Here is an 18,141-nt window from a genome sequence, read left to right as displayed (position 1 = left end):
GCCATCAAGTAATTAAGAAAAAGAAGAAAAATTGGCCACTATTATTGTGAGTATAGTGAGTGCTTTAAAAGAATAAAGGGTAGCTATTTTTTTCAGATCACTTTAAGTTATCTCTTTATAGCATCCTTTAGCATTAAGCACCCAATCCTGCGTTACTCATTATAATAGCTGCAGAATAAACAAATTCTTACTTCTTACTGCAGGCAAACAAACATGCTTCTTTATTGCTGTCTGGGTAGACAGTACAACCGAAAATGAAACTGAAAAGCAGAGAAAGGAAAGTCCAAAGGCTGAAGGCTAACTCTAGCCCATAATACAAAGTTCTAATATATAACTCTTCAAGGATCATGCTACTATACAGACTGGTTTTTTTTCAGGCTCAGTTAAGTAATTATTGGGTGATTGTGATCGTGAAGAATCCACCCTCAGTCAGGAAAAGTCCTAAGTGAGCAGACTTTTGGGGATTCTTCCAGATGAGGCTTTTGTTGTGCATTGCCTTATCCACTCAATTTTTCAGAGGGTCTTATTCTTAAATTGCTCCTGTTCTTAAAACAAGCTATCATTCTTTAAATGGAGATTATTATTGTCTGTCATGTCACAAATTAATAGAAGACAATTTCCCTCAAAAATCCTGGGGTGGTGGGAAAGCATAACTCTAGGGGGGCAGCTCCCATTTGCCCCCCCCTCTGGCTACAGGCCTGGCTCAAAAGCTGGACCAGTCACTAAACACCTCCAACACAGATCTCTCTCCGTTACAGAACACAAGGTACTATAAGAGAATTGCTGCACCATAGAAGGGGGCGTACATATATTGATAGACGACGTGACATTATCATTACTAAACATTTGCAGCACCAAATAAAATAATCCAAGCACTTTACTTCTTTTCTTTTTGCTATCACTGAGATCTGAAATGTCACATAAAAAAACCCCACCCACAGTTCATAAGAGTTGAAGGGATTTTCTTTGTATAAGGGAGATAATCCTTGTTCTGGCATTTTGACTATGGATTAAACTTGTCTCAGTAGGGTTGTGTTCGCTTATTTCACATTATGGCTCTCAACTGCACAGGAAGCAAGTATGCTCCTTCTTCCAGTTGCTCCTAAACTGAGCTTACGGCCTGACATTTTATGCCTTTTGAATGAGGATGTGAGTCCTCTTTTCTGTTCTGGGGAAAACGTGTTTGTTTGTTTGTTTGTTTCAAAAAGGCTGCTCTTTGCTGGTTGCTTGGGTGTTTCAGTTTTATACATGCCTGGAGGCATATATCTGTAATTGTTCCATCTCCACATTTATACATAGGCTCATTTTAAGAACTCTTAAATGCATGCAGCAGTTCTCTGCCAGTTCCAGGCTTTCTCACTAACGTGGAGATGCTGCACAGGTTTGGGTTTAATTCATGGAGATAGAGACAATCCACAGAGGGAAACACAGACATGGATAAGTGTTTGCAATGGTTCCTCCAAAGGGGCAAGTAACGAGGAATAGAGAAGAAATCTTATTTGAGTCTCATCTTCATGCAAACCAATCTAATTCACACTTCCTGAAACGGATGTGACCTAAGCACAGCTTTCCTTCAAAATGCCCACTTCTCTGAATTGTGTGAGAAATTCTCCACCCAAATAATGTGTGAAAAAAATGCATGTATTAGGGTCAAGGTCAATCTTCACCAGGTCATCTAGTCCAGGCTTCGATCATCCCATGGATCTGAAGCATCTGGTTCTGGCCCAACAAGAGCCAACACCTCACCTAGTATGCCGTTGGTAATGATGAAACTTGGCCCTTTGAAACTCTTTTGGCTTCTCTCAGAATTCACCAGGTGTTGTTCCCAAGAAGGAACCTGCAGATTCCCTTTGAATTTCAATTTAAATGGAGTCCACTGACAACCACAATGTATTCTGAGCCTCCTTGGTAATATAGCCACTAGATGTATCAAAACTATTTGGGTGTCCCTTGATATTCCTCAAATATTTCAGCTCAAGAGCATCTCCCAGTCTTGCATCAGTTTTCACTTCAGCTGAAATGTCAGAAGTCATGATGTGCAAAACTCCCTCCTCCCCTCCAAGATTTTTTCTACCTTATTTCAGCCCCTTGAGCTTCCCTTGACTTTTCTTCCTTTGCATTTTCCACTAGACCCAATTTTCTATAGAAACTTGACTCAGAACCAAAGGCCCAGATACTTCTATGTGACCTTAACTTTAATTTAAAAAATGAATTGCAAATTGAATCCAGATTCCCCCTCTTTTTTTGCTGTTTAGGTGACTTCTTAGACAATGCTTTAACATGTATAAAATGTGTCTTGCTGTTTGCAAGATTAATTGACCTTGCTTTTCAATTTATTGAGAGGCATGAATCAAGCTGCTCTTTGTTTACTTCTGATTTAATTTTTGTGTGTGCAATTTTCAACACTTGAATCACAAATCAGACGACATTTTTAAAAGCTTCCCTGACACTCCATATACCTTCTTTCCTCTATTTTCCAGCAACAGAACTCTCCTAGCATCACTGACAAGTCCATTAGAATGTTTTTAGGTCTATCTGCTATATTTTTAAGAAAGTGAGGGGAGCTTGCCAAAAGAATAGTAAAAAGATAACTGGGAAAGTATTTAATGAATAAGTAAGATTTGTTCCTTATCTTAAAGGATCAAACAGCAGGGGTGGGCAATCTTTTTCAGCCCTAGGGCCTCATTGCCTCCTGGATAACCTATTGGGGACCACAGGCCATTGGTGAGCGGGACCAGTGGCAAAAGCGGATGGAGCGAAAGATGCAGTTGTTACCGTTGTACAGTGGGCCACATTCCAGTCATGCAAAAGTCAGAGATTCTTATGCACATTCCCCTCCTTCCAGGCAAGCAAGAGGCAATATCATAGTTCACGGACATTTCCAGTCAGTCAAAAGCATTCAAGGAGGATGGAGCAGGAAGAGTCAAGGATGGGGCCTAGGAAGAAGAGCTGCAGTCAGAGGAGGGAACATGAACTGGAGACATTTTGAAGGGTCATGCAGAGAGGGCTGGACAGACGCATTTGGCCCTCAGGCCGGAGGTTTCCTACCCCTACTCTAACAGCATATTTACTCAGAAGTAATTTCCATTCGGACAGGTTTTCTTCCTGGATAGTTCTAGACCTACTCCAGCCACAGCAGGGAGACTTAAACACAACCTCTGTCCTGGCTCCTGCTTTGGTCCTCCTGAATTATTCTTCCCTTAGCCTCAGGAATGGGGAAGTGGTTAACAAGCAGCTGATTCCCCCTTTTTCTACTCCCAGCCCTGCGAAGGCCTCAGCTATCTGCTCCTCAGCTTCCCACCTGCATCTGTACTATGTAGTACTGTAACCAGGACAAACTCCTAGGAGTTCTTTGGCTTCTCACAAAACTTTCTGAACTTCCGGTAGAGACAGGTGCTCCCTGCCAGCATGGCAATAGCCTGCAGCTCACCTTGTCACTCATGTGTGACTCTGAAGGAATGCACAGCCCCTTAAAAGGGCCATGACTGTACTCCTGCTCTGCCATCGGCATTTCGTTTCTCTTGCCACATGAGGTGACAGGTGGAATGGATGAGGAAGCTGTGTTCCTGCCACAGTGTTTGCCCCTCCCCCCAAAGAGTAATCCAAACATTGGTAATGGGTGGATTTTAAGCATTTGAGGGGTTGTGGACTTGTAAATATGAGGTGGCCAAAACAAAGGAAAAAAGTCTTGCCACTAATATAAGACCCAAATAAAAGCCATGCCGGATCAGGCCATCTAGTCCACCATCCTTTTCTCATGGTGGCCAACCAGATGCCTGTGGGAAGCTGGCAATCAAGACCTGAGTACACTTCTTCAAGGAGCCTGGCCATGTTCCTTGGACTGAATGCCCCTGGGAGTGATACTATATAATGATGCTTCGTCATACACAGAAGCTTTCGGGGGTGGAGAGGATGGTTGCCCCCACTGTGGTCAGCTTTCACCGGAGAGGGCTTGAACCTACAGATGACGTTTACATAGAATCATAGAATAGTAGAGTTGGAAGGGGCCTATAAGGCCATCAAGTCCAACCCCCTGCTCAATGCAGGAATCCAAATCAAAGCATTCCCGACAGATGGCTGTCCAGCTGCCTCTTGAATGCCTCCAGTGTCGGAGAGCCCACTATCTCTCTAGGTAGTTGGTTCCATTGTTGTATGGCTCTAACAGTTAGGATGTTTTTCCTGATGTCCAGTCAAAATCTTACTTCCTGCAACTTGAGCCCATTATTCCATGTCCTGCACTCTGGGATGACCGAGAAGAGATCCCGGCCCTCCTCTATGTGACAACCTTTCATATACTGGAAGAGTGCTATCATATCTCTCCTCAGTCTTCTCTTCTCCAGGCTAAACATGCCCAGTTCTTCCAGTCTCTCCTCATAGGGCTTTGTTTCCAGTCCCCTGATCATCCTTGTTGCCCTCCTCTGACCCTGTTTCGGTTTGTCTGCATCCTTCTTGAAGTGTGGAGACCAGAACTGGATGCGGTATTCAAGATGAGGCCTAACCAGTGCTGAATAGAGGGGAACTAATACTTCACGCGATTTGGAAACTATACTTCTGTTAATGCAGCCTAATATAGCATTTCCCTTTTTTGCAGCCACATCACACTGTTGGCTCATATTCAGCTTGTAAGAACATAAGAACATAAGAAGAGCCTGCTGGATCAGGCCAGTGGCCCATCTAGTCCAGCATCCTGTTCTCACAGTGGCCAACCAGGTGCCTGGGGGAAGCCCGCAAGCAGGACCCGAGTGCAAGAACACTCTCCCCTCCTGAGGCTTCCGGCAACTGGTTTTCAGAAGCATGCTGCCTCTGACTAGGGTGGCAGAGCACAGCCATCATGGCTAGTAGCCATTGATAGCCCTGTCCTCCATGAATTGGTCTAATCTTCTTAGAAAGCCATCCAAGCTGGTGGCCATTACTGCATCTTGTGGGAGCAAATTCCATAGTTTAACTATGCGCTGAGTAAAGAAGTACTTCCTTTTGTCTGTCCTGAATCTTCCAACATTCAGCTTCTTTGAATGTCCACGAGTTCTAGTATTATGAGAGAGGGAGAAGAACCTTTCTCTATCCACCCTCTCAATGCCATGCATAATTTTATACACTTCTATCATGTCTCCTCTGACCCGCCTTTTCTCTAAACTAAAAAGCCCCAAATGCTGCAACCTTTCCTCGTAAGGGAGTCGCTCCATCCCCTTGATCATTCTGGTTGCCCTCTTCTGAACCTTTTCCAACTCTAGAATATCCTTTTTGAGATGAGGCGACCAGAACTGCACACAGTATTCCAAATGCGGCCGCACCATAGATTTATACAACGGCATGATGATATCGGCTGTTTTATTTTCAATACCTTTCCTAATTATCGCTAGCATGGAATTTGCCTTTTTCACAGCTGCCGCACACTGGGTCGACATTTTCATCGTGCTGTCCACTACAACCCCGAGGTCTCTCTCCTGGTCGGTCACTGCCAGTTCAGACCCCATGAGCGTATATGTGAAATTAAGATTTTTTGCTCCAATATGCATAATTTTACACTTGTTTATATTGAATTGCATTTGCCATTTTTCCGCCCATTCACTCAGTTTGGAGAGATCTTTTGGGAGCTCTTCGCAATCCCTTTTTGTTTTAACAACCCTGAACAATTTAGTGTCGTCAGCAAACTTGGCCACTTCACTGCTCACTCCTAATTCTAGGTCATTAATGAACAAGTTGAAAAGTACAGGTCCCAATACCGATCCCTGAGGGACTCCACTTTCTACAGCCCTCCATTGGGAGAACTGTCCGTTTATTCCTACTCTCTGCTTTCTGCTTCTTAACCAATTCCTTATCCACAAGAGGACCTCTCCTCTTATTCCATGACTGCTAAGCTTCCTCAGAAGCCTTTGGTGAGGTACCTTGTCAAACGCTTTTTGAAAGTCTAAGTACACTATGTCCACTGGATCACCTCTATCTATATGCTTGTTGAGACTCTCAAAGAATTCTAATAGGTTACTGAGACAGGATTTTCCTTGCAGAAGCCATGCTGGCTCTGCTTCAGCAAGGCTTGTTCTTCTATGTGCTTAGTTAATCTAGCTTTAATAATACTTTCTACCAGTTTTCCAGGGACAGAAGTTAAGCTAACTGGCCTGTAATTTCCAGGATCCCCTCTGGATCCCTTTTTGAAGATTGGCGTTACATTTGCCACTTTCCAGTCCTCAGGCACGGAGGAGGACCCGAGGGACAAGTTACATATTTTAGTTAGCAGATCAGCAATTTCACCTTTGAGTTCTTTGAGAACTCTCGGGTGGATGCCATCCGGGTTAGAACTTCCTCTCTCGTTACCACTATTTGTCTCAGTTCCTCAGAATCCCTTCCTGCAAATGTTAGTTCAGGTTCAGGGATCTGCCCTATATCTTCCACTGTGAAGACAGATGCAAAGAATTCATTTAGCTTCTCTGCAATCTCCTTATCGTTCTTTAGTACACCTTTGACTCCCTTATCATCCAAGGGTCCAATCGCCTCCCTAGATGGTCTTCTGCTTTGAATGTATTTATAGAATTTTTTGTTGTTGGTTTTTATGTTCTTAGCAATGTGCTCCTCAAATTCTTTTTTAGCATCCCTTATTGTCTTCTTGCATTTCTTTTGCCAGAGTTTGTGTTCTTTTTTATTTTCTTCATTCGGACAAGACTTCCATTTTCTGAAGGAAGACTTTTTGCCTCTAAGAGCTTCCTTGACTTTGCTCGTTAACCATGCTGGCATCTTCTTGGCCCTGGCGGTACCTTTTCTGATCTGCGGTATGCACTCCAGTTGAGCTTCTAATATAGTGTTTTTAAACAACTTCCAAGCATTTTCGAGTGATGTGACCCTCTGGACTTGGTTTTTCAGCTTTCTTTCTACCAATCCCCTCATTTTTGTGAAGTTTCCTCTTTTGAAGTCAAATGTGACCGTGTTGGATTTTCTTGGCAATTGGCCAGTTACATGTATGTTTAATTTAATAGCACTGTGGTCACTGCTCCCAATCGGTTCAACAACACTTACATCTCGCACCAGGTCCCGGTCCCCACTGAGGATTAAGTCCAGGGTTGCCATCCCTCTGGTCGGTTCCATGACCAACTGATCTAGGGAATAGTCATTTAGAATATCTAGAAACTTTGCTTCTTTGTCATGACTGGAACACATATGCGGCCAGTCTATGTCCGGGTAGTTGAAGTCACCCATTACTACCACATTTCCTAGTTTGGATGCTTCCTCAATTTCATATCTCATCTCAAGGTCTCCCTGAGCATTTTGATCAGGGGGACGATAGATCGTTCCCAGTATTAAGTCCCTCCTGGGGCATAGTATCACCACCCACAACGATTCTGTGGAGGAGTCTGCCTCTTTTGGGGTTTCGAGCTTGCTGGATTCAATGCCTTCTTTCACGTATAGAGCGACTCCGCCACCAATACGTCCTTCCCTGTCCTTCCGATATAGTTTATATCCAGGGATAACCGTATCCCACTGGTTTTCTCCATTGCACCAGGTCTCGGTTATGCTCACTATATCAATGCTCTCCTCTAAGACCAAGCACTCCAGTTCTCCCATCTTGGTTCGGAGGCTCCTAGCATTAGCATACAGGCACTTGTAAGCAGTGTCTCTCTTCAAGTGTCTTTGGCACTTGTGGTTTGGCCCGTGGTAATTTTGCTCTTCTGAATTTATATCCTGTGCCCCTGCTCTCACAATGCCTACTTCTAGGCCTACCCCCTTTAAAATTTCATCATTTCTTTGGTTTTTATCCCAGGGGGGAGGTTTATTCCAAACCGGACCTTTCTCAGCTCCTGTCGGGTTTCCCCCCTCAGTCAGTTTAAAAGCTGCTCTGCTACCTTTTTAATTTTAAGTGCCAGCAGTCTGGTTCCATTCTGGTTCAAGTGGAGCCCGTCCCTTTTGTACAGGCCCGGCTTGTCCCAAAATGTTCCCCAGTGCCTAACAAATCTAAACCCTTCCTAATATCTATTAACTTCAATGGAATTACTCTAGGACTAGCATTGACTACCACCCCATGAGTTCAGATGCTTACATTGAAATGAAAAGCCAGTACCATTACTGGCATCTTATCACATGTGCAGGGGCCAAAATCCACCCTTCTCTTTACTCTTCTCGTGTCCTGTTATCCCTGTTTCTTTACCTACCTAAAGTTTTCCCCATAACTCAAACAGCGGACCAAGGAGAATATATAAATCAGAATACCCTCTAATTTTCAGAAATGGTTTATTCACTGTGAATGGTTTATTCACTAACACTGTGTGAAAGTTTCTAAATTATTGCTTCCTGTTGATAATGATATTCTGGAATAATGTATTTGAAAAACAAAAAGAGAAGAACAGAGCATGATATTTTACTCACTGATTTGTTTCTTTGAACACTGGCTTATCTCCACTTTCCATTTGTTCCTCTATTGCACAATTTGCAGGATTTAAGCTATCCGCTTAGACAGCTAATCTTGGGCAATTTTGTATGACTTTCTAAATTCCTTAGCGCAGCTGAAGATCTATAAACTACATTTTCCTCACTGTCTGCGTGTCTGCCTTGTTGATGACTGCAACCTTGAAGCAAAATCAGATTTCTACCTAAATAACGGAGAACACTTCTAAATCGTTCAAACAAGCTAATGGCAGAAGGCGCCATAAAGACCTTCCCCACTTATATTTCACTAGGCATACAATGCTTTTAATCCCCCTGTTTAAAGAAAGAGCATACACAACTTGCATAATTCTTAATGACTGATGAATCTGAAATCTCATTGAGACAACAATGTCACTTCAGAAAATAACTAAGCACTTCTGCTCCCATATCTGTTTGTTCTTGGAATTGATGCCTTTGATTTCTGTAGTTATTTTTTCTCCTGGATCAAGTCTCTTTTCATTACATGGAACAAACAGTAAATAGTCACACATTTCCTTTATCCCAATGGATTTCTGCTTTTAGTTTAGTTTGTCACTTAAGGTATGTCTCAAAAATTGAGCCCAATTCAACATAGTTATTTGGAGCCATTTTTTTCCTGTTTCCAAGCTACATACATTATTTAAATTCTAACACCATTAAGATTTCATGATGCTTGTAGTACATGAGGCGGGTGGGTGTATGGGGGAAATCTATGGAGTGTTAAAGACTTCACGCTCTGTGATGCTACCTGTACTGTTTGAAGGTATGCTAAGTCTACACATACACATGATGGGGATGGAATGATCTGTCAGTTTTAATTTCTCATTTTTCTAATCTTATTCAGTTCTCCACATTTCTGCAGCAATTTGTGATTTTTTTTAAAAAAAACCAAAACCCTCATGAAAATTCTTCAGCCTTATTGTGCGAGTATCTCCTAATAAATACATTTTTGTATGCAGTTTTAACTAATGTACACATTTTTGCAAGCAATGTGTTCTCGTATGTTATTTTCACAAATATATTCATTTTGTGCACATTGCCCCCTAATATATATGCATTTTTTTGTAAACATTGCTTGGTTGGAGAACTGCATGGCAACATGCAGATAAGTGCAAATTTCAACTGATAGCTGTGTTTTGGTTCTCATATTGTTTCAGAAAGTGTACATGTGATATGTTTGACTTTAACACAAACTAAATAAAATTTCCCACCCATCTCTAAATAATGCACACACATGCACGCGTGCACACACACAGATGCATTTAATGAAATCCTATACCTGTCTATTCAAAAGGAGATCAAGCTCAATGAGACTACCAGGTGTGTGTATAGGATTGCAGCCTTAGTCTGCAGGCTGGCATGGGGACCGATTCAGTTCTGCTAGCCACTTTAACACAGAAGCACATCTATTTATCTTTGTATTTTACTTATTTCTTTCAAACACTTTTGCCTCACCTTTTCCATCCCATTAGCTCCTTGAAGGCAGCTAGAAGTCAGTTTAAAATTGATATAAAATGTCATAGCAAACAAAGTAGGACACTTTGCAGCTAAACCACATAAGACAGCAGAGATAAGCAACTATGGGAATTACAGTAGAGCAACATTATTGTTTATTGTCAGGGGCTCAGGAAATCAGAACAGTTTTAAACTGGTGCCTAAACGCTAGCAGTGTCAGGCGAATTTGGCTACAGAGGGAGTTCCATAAGAGAAGAGGGTGCCACAACACAGTGCCACCACTTCTGAGGGTGAGAGTATCCATAGCAGGGGCACGGATGATGAGCTTGGCAGCATGGCAGATTCATAAGGGATGTACAGCACAATCCTATACATGTATTCTCAAAAGTATGTGTATTTATTTCAATGAGCCTTACTTCCATGTAAACTGTATACAGGATTTCAGCTCTAAACTGGACTGTGCATGCCGCCTTTGTGTGCATGACGTCCTCCGTTGACAGGTGGACCGTGGGCAGTTATCAAGGCCTGTGCCAGCATATCAAATTTAATTTAGTTGTGAACCTTGTTGAGGCAACTTGGCTGTAGTCTTAGAACTGTCCCTGGTCCTGCAGATTGCACATCCTATTCCCTGAGTGACCCACAATATGATTTTGGAAACAATGTCTAGCTACCTGCTATTTCCAGCAGTCACCTGCCATTGTAAGGCCAGTGCCTCACTGCAGCAGGGCACCAATGCAGGGCTTGGGAATAAGATGGGCTTAGGTAGTTTCAATAAGAAACATTACAGTGAAGGTGTTCTCTGCCCTACTAGCAACATTTAGTATGTGATTATACCTGCAACATTTTACAAAACGTTTTTTGAAAATTAAAATTCAGAAGCAATAAGCCAACCCAGAAACTTTAAAAAGTTTGTTTTTATCACACTGAGATATAGAGCTGCTATGACTAAAAAAGAAGGCAATTTAGCCTTTGTGTGATTATTAGACACAGAGCTAATGCTGTTTGTATCTCATATACCAATGCTGCTGCTACATTTCTGCAAATTCAACCAAGGAAAATAATATTGAGGGGTAACAATAAATGTGAACTGAAATTTTGAAATTCAAAGACAAAGGTCCCTCATGGCTACAGAAAATGTATAATCTGAACCCAATGAGGATTTTTTTTTTGCTAGTTAATTTTGTATCAACTTCACAGAGTTATGCTTTGACAAAGACATTTCAGAAAGGTATCAAGCATTTGTTGGAAAACTAGAAGCTACGCAGAAACCATCACTTCCATTTGGAAATATTTTAAGAGTTAATCTTGATTAAAAAAATGCTTGGAGTTAACAGCTCCTTCTCCTGTCACAAGTACAAGTTTTCTGCCTCTCTTCCAGCTCGAGCTAGCAAACAAGGTGAACCTTACCTATGGATGCACCAAATAGGCCAGTCTGTAGCTCCTCCACCTATTTTGTTAGGACACAAGGAAAGAACAAAGAAATGTCTTTGATATCGTCCATTTATCAAAGCTTGCCCAGATTATAACATTGTGGGAAGGGCTGGCCATAGTCTAAACAGCAGAATGACAGATGTGCTTCATTTTTTCTTTCATGGAGATAAAGGAATATGGATCAGGTTGTGCTTCTCCTAAGCACCTCCTTCAAATTCCAAATCCCTTCTGGCAGAGCTTATTTCTGCTTCCTAGGGCTCAGTCTCACAAGTCTTCTGATTGTGGCCTGCTACTAGCATTCATTACTCACACCTAGACCTTCCCCTGTGGTAATTGCCACAGCAAATTACTCTCCAGTGGCACCTTGCCTGGAAATCTTACATTGAGTTCACTCACACTCACTCACTCCTTGAACTCCTTCCCCAGTGGGCCTGGAGTTGTTTCTATGACAAGAACAAGCTGCTTACTCTGCCATGGAATCTCTCGTTACAGTCTTCGCTGTTCCTTTTTTCCTTACAACAAACTCTGTAACCAGGGTTACTTTGGCCTGGGCCAGTCATAAGCCTGCCTGATCAATCTCATCTCTATTGCTGCCCAGACATAAATAAAGATTTTACATTACCATGATTGGTTTAGACTCCCTTACAGGCCTATCTAGTAAGCAGGCCCCTCCCTTCCAGCCTCCCAAGGATACATTTTACAGCCCGCAGAAGCCTCAAATTAGCATCTATTCTGTTTCATACACAACTATGTAAACTATTTACTTCATCATAGCCAGGAAGAGGTCCCATTATGTCACAATTACATTTTGAGATTCAGTGTCATCTTACATTCTAATATGGTTTCCTCTTTTTAGGAAAACTTTAAACAAAATACCAAGAATTCCAGTGAGCAATGTGGCTGGGTCAGGGCAGTGGCCAATGGTATGCACAGGAAGTGAGGCAGGGGATCCTTGCTTTGTGGAGGCCAACAGCAAATTGCCCCAGTTGCCCCCCCTTTGGGCAGCCCTGCACCTTCGCAGTGTTACCAAGTTGTATGGTTTGTGCAGGATTGCACAACATTGCAATGTAACAGGCCCTACTATACCCAGGCTTTCCCCCAACAACATTTATCAAAAGGACCCAGTGCGAGCTACCTCTTATTTGCTGCTCTGCTTTCAGTGCACTTCTGCTCCATTTCTAGGATCCCAATTAAGCCTCTGTCATGTGGTGTGAGTGGCTCTCAAAGGATAACTCTCATTGATTTGTAAGCCTATATACTTTATTATGTTCAGCATACACACAAAATGGCTACTCCTGCAAGCTATCCTCCCTGAGTGCCAACATTCCCTCCTCAGCTACAAGAAGTAGGCCCTCTGTTGGAGTCATATAACTAGTCTTAAAGGGACAGTATCATCATATACTACAGTCTCCCAGGCTATTGCTTCTTCAGTCTTCTTCCATTGTTGCTTTTTAAAAAGTTTGAAAATCACCACTGCCCCCAAATGCAGAACTGTAGTAACCATGTGACCAAGCCTAGCAACTGCCTTATATGCCAACCAGTTTTGTAGCATAAGTGAGGCTGATATTACCATAGCACCTCCCATGATGGACTATATGTAAGTGTTTATAGTATTTGAAGACCTACGTACTTGGTAACATTGCTTCAAAGTAAAGCTGTGTCCCACTGATTTTTACCTAGCTGAAAGAACATCAAAGTGGAAATTGAAAAAGAAAATACTGTAAAGCTAATGGAAGGAAGACCATTTGTGTAGCTAGTATCAAATTTTTTTGTAGAACTGTCATTGGCCCCAAAAAGAACTTTTGGCAAGACTAGGAGGATGAAGAGTGGGTTGCAGTTGTTGGGGAAGGGGCTGGGGAGATCCTGAGGGAAACACTTCCAGAACACTCTGGCAGCTCTGTGTCCAGTGAGGTTAATGCTGTCAGTCACCCCCTCTCATCTCTGACAACTGAGAAGAAATCCTCGTTGTCATGCAACCCAGACCTAGCCAGTGAACAAACAGAGCAGGCCAGAGTGATAAGGCGAGTTCAGGGGAAGAGCTAACAATCTTGCCAAGGTTAGGGCAGCTGGAGGAAAGGCTGTTACAATTAGACAGATTTATTTCTGCTCCTAGAAGGAGCTCCCATCTTGTAGCACAAACTAGAAAATGCCAGAGTAACTAATAACTAGTTCCCATTCACTCTCTTATATTTAGAGTAGCTGGACATGATAAGATCATTGCGATAAAGTCTACTGCTGCCTCCACATGTTCCTGAGACATGCCCAGTCGGTCCCTGAGACATGCCTAGTCAGTTCCTATTCTGTATCCTGAATCATGCCTAGAATACCTGATGCTTTGTTCCTGTACAGACTTCTGGAATAAAGCTTTCTGGAAAACCAAGTCCTGAGTCTGTTTCTCTGGTTGGAAGTGAGGACAAGAACCTTGGGGGGGAAAGGCTGCAGACACTTTCTTTTCTCCACCCTAACTCATGGCAGACAATGCATTAAAAAAACATAGTCCCTGAGCTCAGCTTGGCATCCCCTTCAGCTCAGCTTGGTGTCTCCTTCAGCTTGCCACCCTGGGCAACCACTTAGCTCACCCACCACTAAGGCCGGCCCTGATTATGAGGTCCATTTTCATCCAACCCATCAGTTGTGGCTTTGCCTGAGAAGTCCTAACTTCTCTTCCCTGTAACCTTCAATCAGTTATCTCATGTGTGGCAATTTATCATCTTCTGTGAGTAATAAATGTCCCATGTCAATCCTATAGCCTAGACAAATGATAAGAGATGGTCTTTCTCAGAGGAAGAGGGAAAGGAACATAATTAGTGCAGAGAATGTATTCCAAGAAATTTTGCTTGCACGTGTGTGCAACTCCCCATGCTTATTTGAAGATGACTTGAAAACTGCAGATGCTGCAAAATGTGGTGGCTCAATTTTTAAGTGGGGCTGCAAATTGGAGTTGTATTACACAGGTCTTTAAAGGACCACACTGGATGCCAATACATTTCTCATCTGAATTCAAACTCTTTTCAATTACATATGAAACCCTGAACAACTTGGGACCTAGATATCTGAAGGAGGATCTTTCCCTGTATTGTCCTGCCCAGGAGTTGATATCTGCCTACGAGGCTCCCCATAACATCACATCACTGAGTGATATACGCTATGTGGGGATGGGCTTTGTGTGTGTGTGCGTGGTGCCATCCCGGCAGGGACAAATGAATTTGTCACCTTCACCTTCTTTCCGTTTCTCATACAAATACAGTTTGCAACATTTCTGCGTCATTCTATGAATTTATTTTTTTAAAACCCTCACAAGAATTCATTAGCATTTTAGTGCACGTTTCCTAATATACACATTTTTGTTGTAATTTTGCCTAATGCACACTTTTTTGCAAGCTATTTTCCCTAATATAATGCATTTTGGGGGGGGATACTACATTCACTAATATATGCATTTTTATTTTTACTGTCCCCTAACATACACATTTTTTGTTCACATTTTGTTATTTGGAGAAAGCCCTGCTGGATTAGCAGTAATCCTTACGCTGATGGGATACGTTAGAAGAATACCACCCATTGTTTTGGGAAGTGTGAATTAGGTAGGCAAACTAAATTTCTAACCTATGCCCAGCTCTGGAATTCTATGTGGATGTTATTCTGACACCAGATTTAAACACGGGTGTTTATAAAAGGCATTTTGTGACCAATTTTATATTGAGCTGTTTGCTTTATTGCTGGTCTGTGTATCCTGATTTCAGTTGCATTGATGTTTATTTATGGCAACTTCACTGTTCTCTGCTTTGAGATATTTGGATTAATAGTGGGATATCACTATATTTTAAATAATATATAAACAGAGCAGATCTGGTTAACTGGTGAGCCATTAGAGCACTTGTCAGAAGACACGCACAGCAGCTCCATGCAGTAGCTGGCCCCACCTGAAGGGAGCATTTGGGCATCACTGGAGCTTGGATCCAGATGGTCCAATGAAAACACCACCTCCGTGTCAACCATGTCTGCTAAGAGAGTAGCACGCAGCTAAAAAGTACTGCAGGAGCAAGAAGAGAAGGATGTAGACGCTGCCAGAGGAGGCACACCCTAAGAATGAGTGCCACAAGGTCAGAGGCAAGGTGGCATATTATCTAAGGGTATCCCTATGTGAACCAGACCCCCATTAGAAGTAGAGCCATACCTCTTGGAGTTTGTCATTTCTGAGATATGACATGTTCTGGACTGATACCAGATCCCATGGAGAAAGAGGCTAAGCAAGGCAAAATATTGATGGACCATGGTTAGCTCCAAGTAAACAACTTGCTCCAACAAGGTTTGGGAGAAATCTGAGGCCCTTTAAGCCTTTGCATCCAGATTACCTTATTCAGGCTCTGCCCCCTTGTAAAGAACCCCAGAGCCTTAAAGGGCCAACCCTCTGGCCTGAAGATGGGCACTCCTCCATTTCATAGCCTCGTTCCTAGTGGCTTCCCAATTATGTGAAATAGAAGGCATCTGGTTTTTGAGGTTCAGGAGAAGGTTCTGTGAGGGTCTGGGCTCCTCTAGGCACTGTGAAATTGATCTGAGGACTCCTTTCCAACCAACTCAGGCACAATCTTTAGCAGTCAGCTCTAAGCCCTGACCCGGCTCTCCATTTTGGCACCCCTGCAGTCTCCGACTTCATCTCCAGATGACTGCTAGACTGAGGGGTCATGATATATAAGGGGGAAGGGCTGTAGCCTAATGGCAGAGCATTCGCTTGCATGCAAAAGGTCCAAGGTTCAATACCTGTCATCTCCAGGTGCAGCTGGGAAAGACCCTTGCCTGAAATCCTGAAGAGCTGCTGCCAGTCAGTGCAGACAGTAGTGAGCTAGATAGACCAATGGCCTGACTCTGTATAAGGCAGCTTCCTAGGTTCCCTTATATATGGAATGATAAATGGGTCATACATTTCACTGGACAAAGCAGTTTCACTACTGACTCACTGCTGTACGCTTCTGGATTATGGCATGAAATCAGTCTATGGGACCTAGTTTTTTAAAAACCAGGTTATAGTACCCCATGATGAATTGATTTAATAAGAACCAAAATATCTTCATGCATTTTCTCCACTTCAGCGCCTACCTACAACAAAGTTTATAGTCTCCAACAAGGTGGGGATCAATATTTTCCTTGTACTCCATCTCACACACACATACTGTGCCAAATGGATATATTTATATTTAATATATAAGGCAGTCTAACACATCCCCTATGGAAGATGCGTTCATTTGCACCTTTTATTAGGCACGAGGTATCCAAAGGGAATTAATACAATAGAGCCTTTTAAAACAGTGAGTACTCAATTATTGCACAGCAGTCAAATGGCCCACATTAATGGGAGCTGTTGCCACTCTGGTCTATTATGCCTTATTCCCAATTACACCACTGATTATATAACTTCCAATTAATGGGCTTTACAAGGACCTCTAAAGAGCCTTTATGCTTCCATTTTATTTTTTTGATTCAGAAATAATTTCCCAATTATTGCCTCATTTGTGAGCTTGCGAACTACATTCTTATTTTAAGTAGATAATGGGATGAAGCGTAGCGCACTGCAGAAACATGAATGGAAACATATCTATGACTACCCAAGGATGGTGGCAGTGGTGGGGAACACACACTCATTTAGAGCATGCTGCTTCACGTCAGGACTCACATCTAGGATGATGGCATCCCTTGAAGTTTATATGGAGTTTACTCCCCCAAAAGCAATCCCTTGCATGACCTTAGGGTACAGCTGACTCTGCTGGTCCCTGGCCACATCTAAGTATTAGACCACTTTAGCCCAGCAGAGTGAGATGACCAGCTGGTACAGTGGCTCAGAGGCTCAGGGGCAGCTGGCAGGGAGATGAGGCACTGCACAGCTGCCCTCCTGGCAGCAGCATTGTTACTGCTTAGTGGGAGGGGGAAGGGTAGGGTTGCCATATTGCCCGGATAGCCGGGTTTTACCCAGATTCTATGCATGCCACCCAGCACCCGGCTAGCCCCTTACGTGGCCCGGATTCTCAGCTTTAATTTAAAAAAAAAATTAAGTTTCTAGGTGGTCCGGTTCTCGAGATATACATAAAAACGTCAGCCACCCCCCTCGACTGTTAAATCTTTCTTTAAACAGTACTGTACTATAGCACTTTGTAGCTTTAACCCCGCCCGTTCAGCATTGCAGCCAATCAGGGATTGTGTTTCAGTTTCATTGACCTCAGGCAGTGTCTAGAAAACAAAATGGTGGTTTCACACACACACACACCCCGTTTATCTGAAAATCTCATAAATTGGGTAAGTATACACATTTCAGTTTTTTTTCCTCTTGTGTGCAGGAGTCAGACCTTGGGCAGTGTTTTGAAAACCTTCCCAATACTTGCTTTTTGTAAAAGCAATGCTAATCCCATATGCCCAAAGTAAATCCCATTTAATTCAATAGGACTTACTTTGAGTAGACATGTTATGAATGTGCTGAAAATCAATGGGACTTTGGAGTGAATGTAAAAAAGAATTATGTTTGTGTTCTAACTCTTTCTGTCTCCAGTCCAATTTTAAAGCAAGTAGGCAGGACTTACTTAGGTATTACAGTTTTTATTCTGTAGGAAAGTAATACTGATTTTTTTAAAACTAATACTGATTTTTCTGCAATGACCAACTGGTTTGACAATAAACTATTATATGGGCTGTATGTATTTATACATCTGCAGCGTGTGCGTGTGCGTGTAAGGAATCTTTCCAACACCCCTGTGAGGTAGGGTTGGAAACCAAGGCAGCTCCCAACAAGAAATCAAGCCATTTAAAATCCAATGACCATAAAACAAGTATAAACAGTTGCAAAACAGCGTAAAGTGGCATGATTCAGAATTTTGG

General features: G+C 42.5%; 1 long non-coding RNA gene across 1 annotated transcript; it reads right to left on the bottom strand.

Annotated features, from left to right (window-relative positions):
* Window positions 1-2,706: 2,706 nt before the first annotated feature.
* LOC133382093 (uncharacterized) lies at window positions 2,707-12,494 on the bottom strand. The gene is made up of 3 exons (XR_009761789.1): window positions 12,413-12,494; window positions 11,254-11,293; window positions 2,707-2,936 (listed from the first exon to the last, which is right to left on the bottom strand). It is a non-coding gene; the product is annotated as an uncharacterized LOC133382093 (long non-coding RNA).
* Between the last annotated feature and the right edge of the window lie 5,647 nt (window positions 12,495-18,141).

The sequence above is a fragment of the Rhineura floridana genome, chromosome 3 (genome assembly GCF_030035675.1).
Source record: "Rhineura floridana isolate rRhiFlo1 chromosome 3, rRhiFlo1.hap2, whole genome shotgun sequence".
NCBI classification, from domain to species: Eukaryota; Metazoa; Chordata; class Lepidosauria; order Squamata; family Rhineuridae; genus Rhineura; species Rhineura floridana.
Note: the sequence above shows the minus strand (reverse complement) of the source record. Positions and strands in the feature narration are given on the sequence as shown.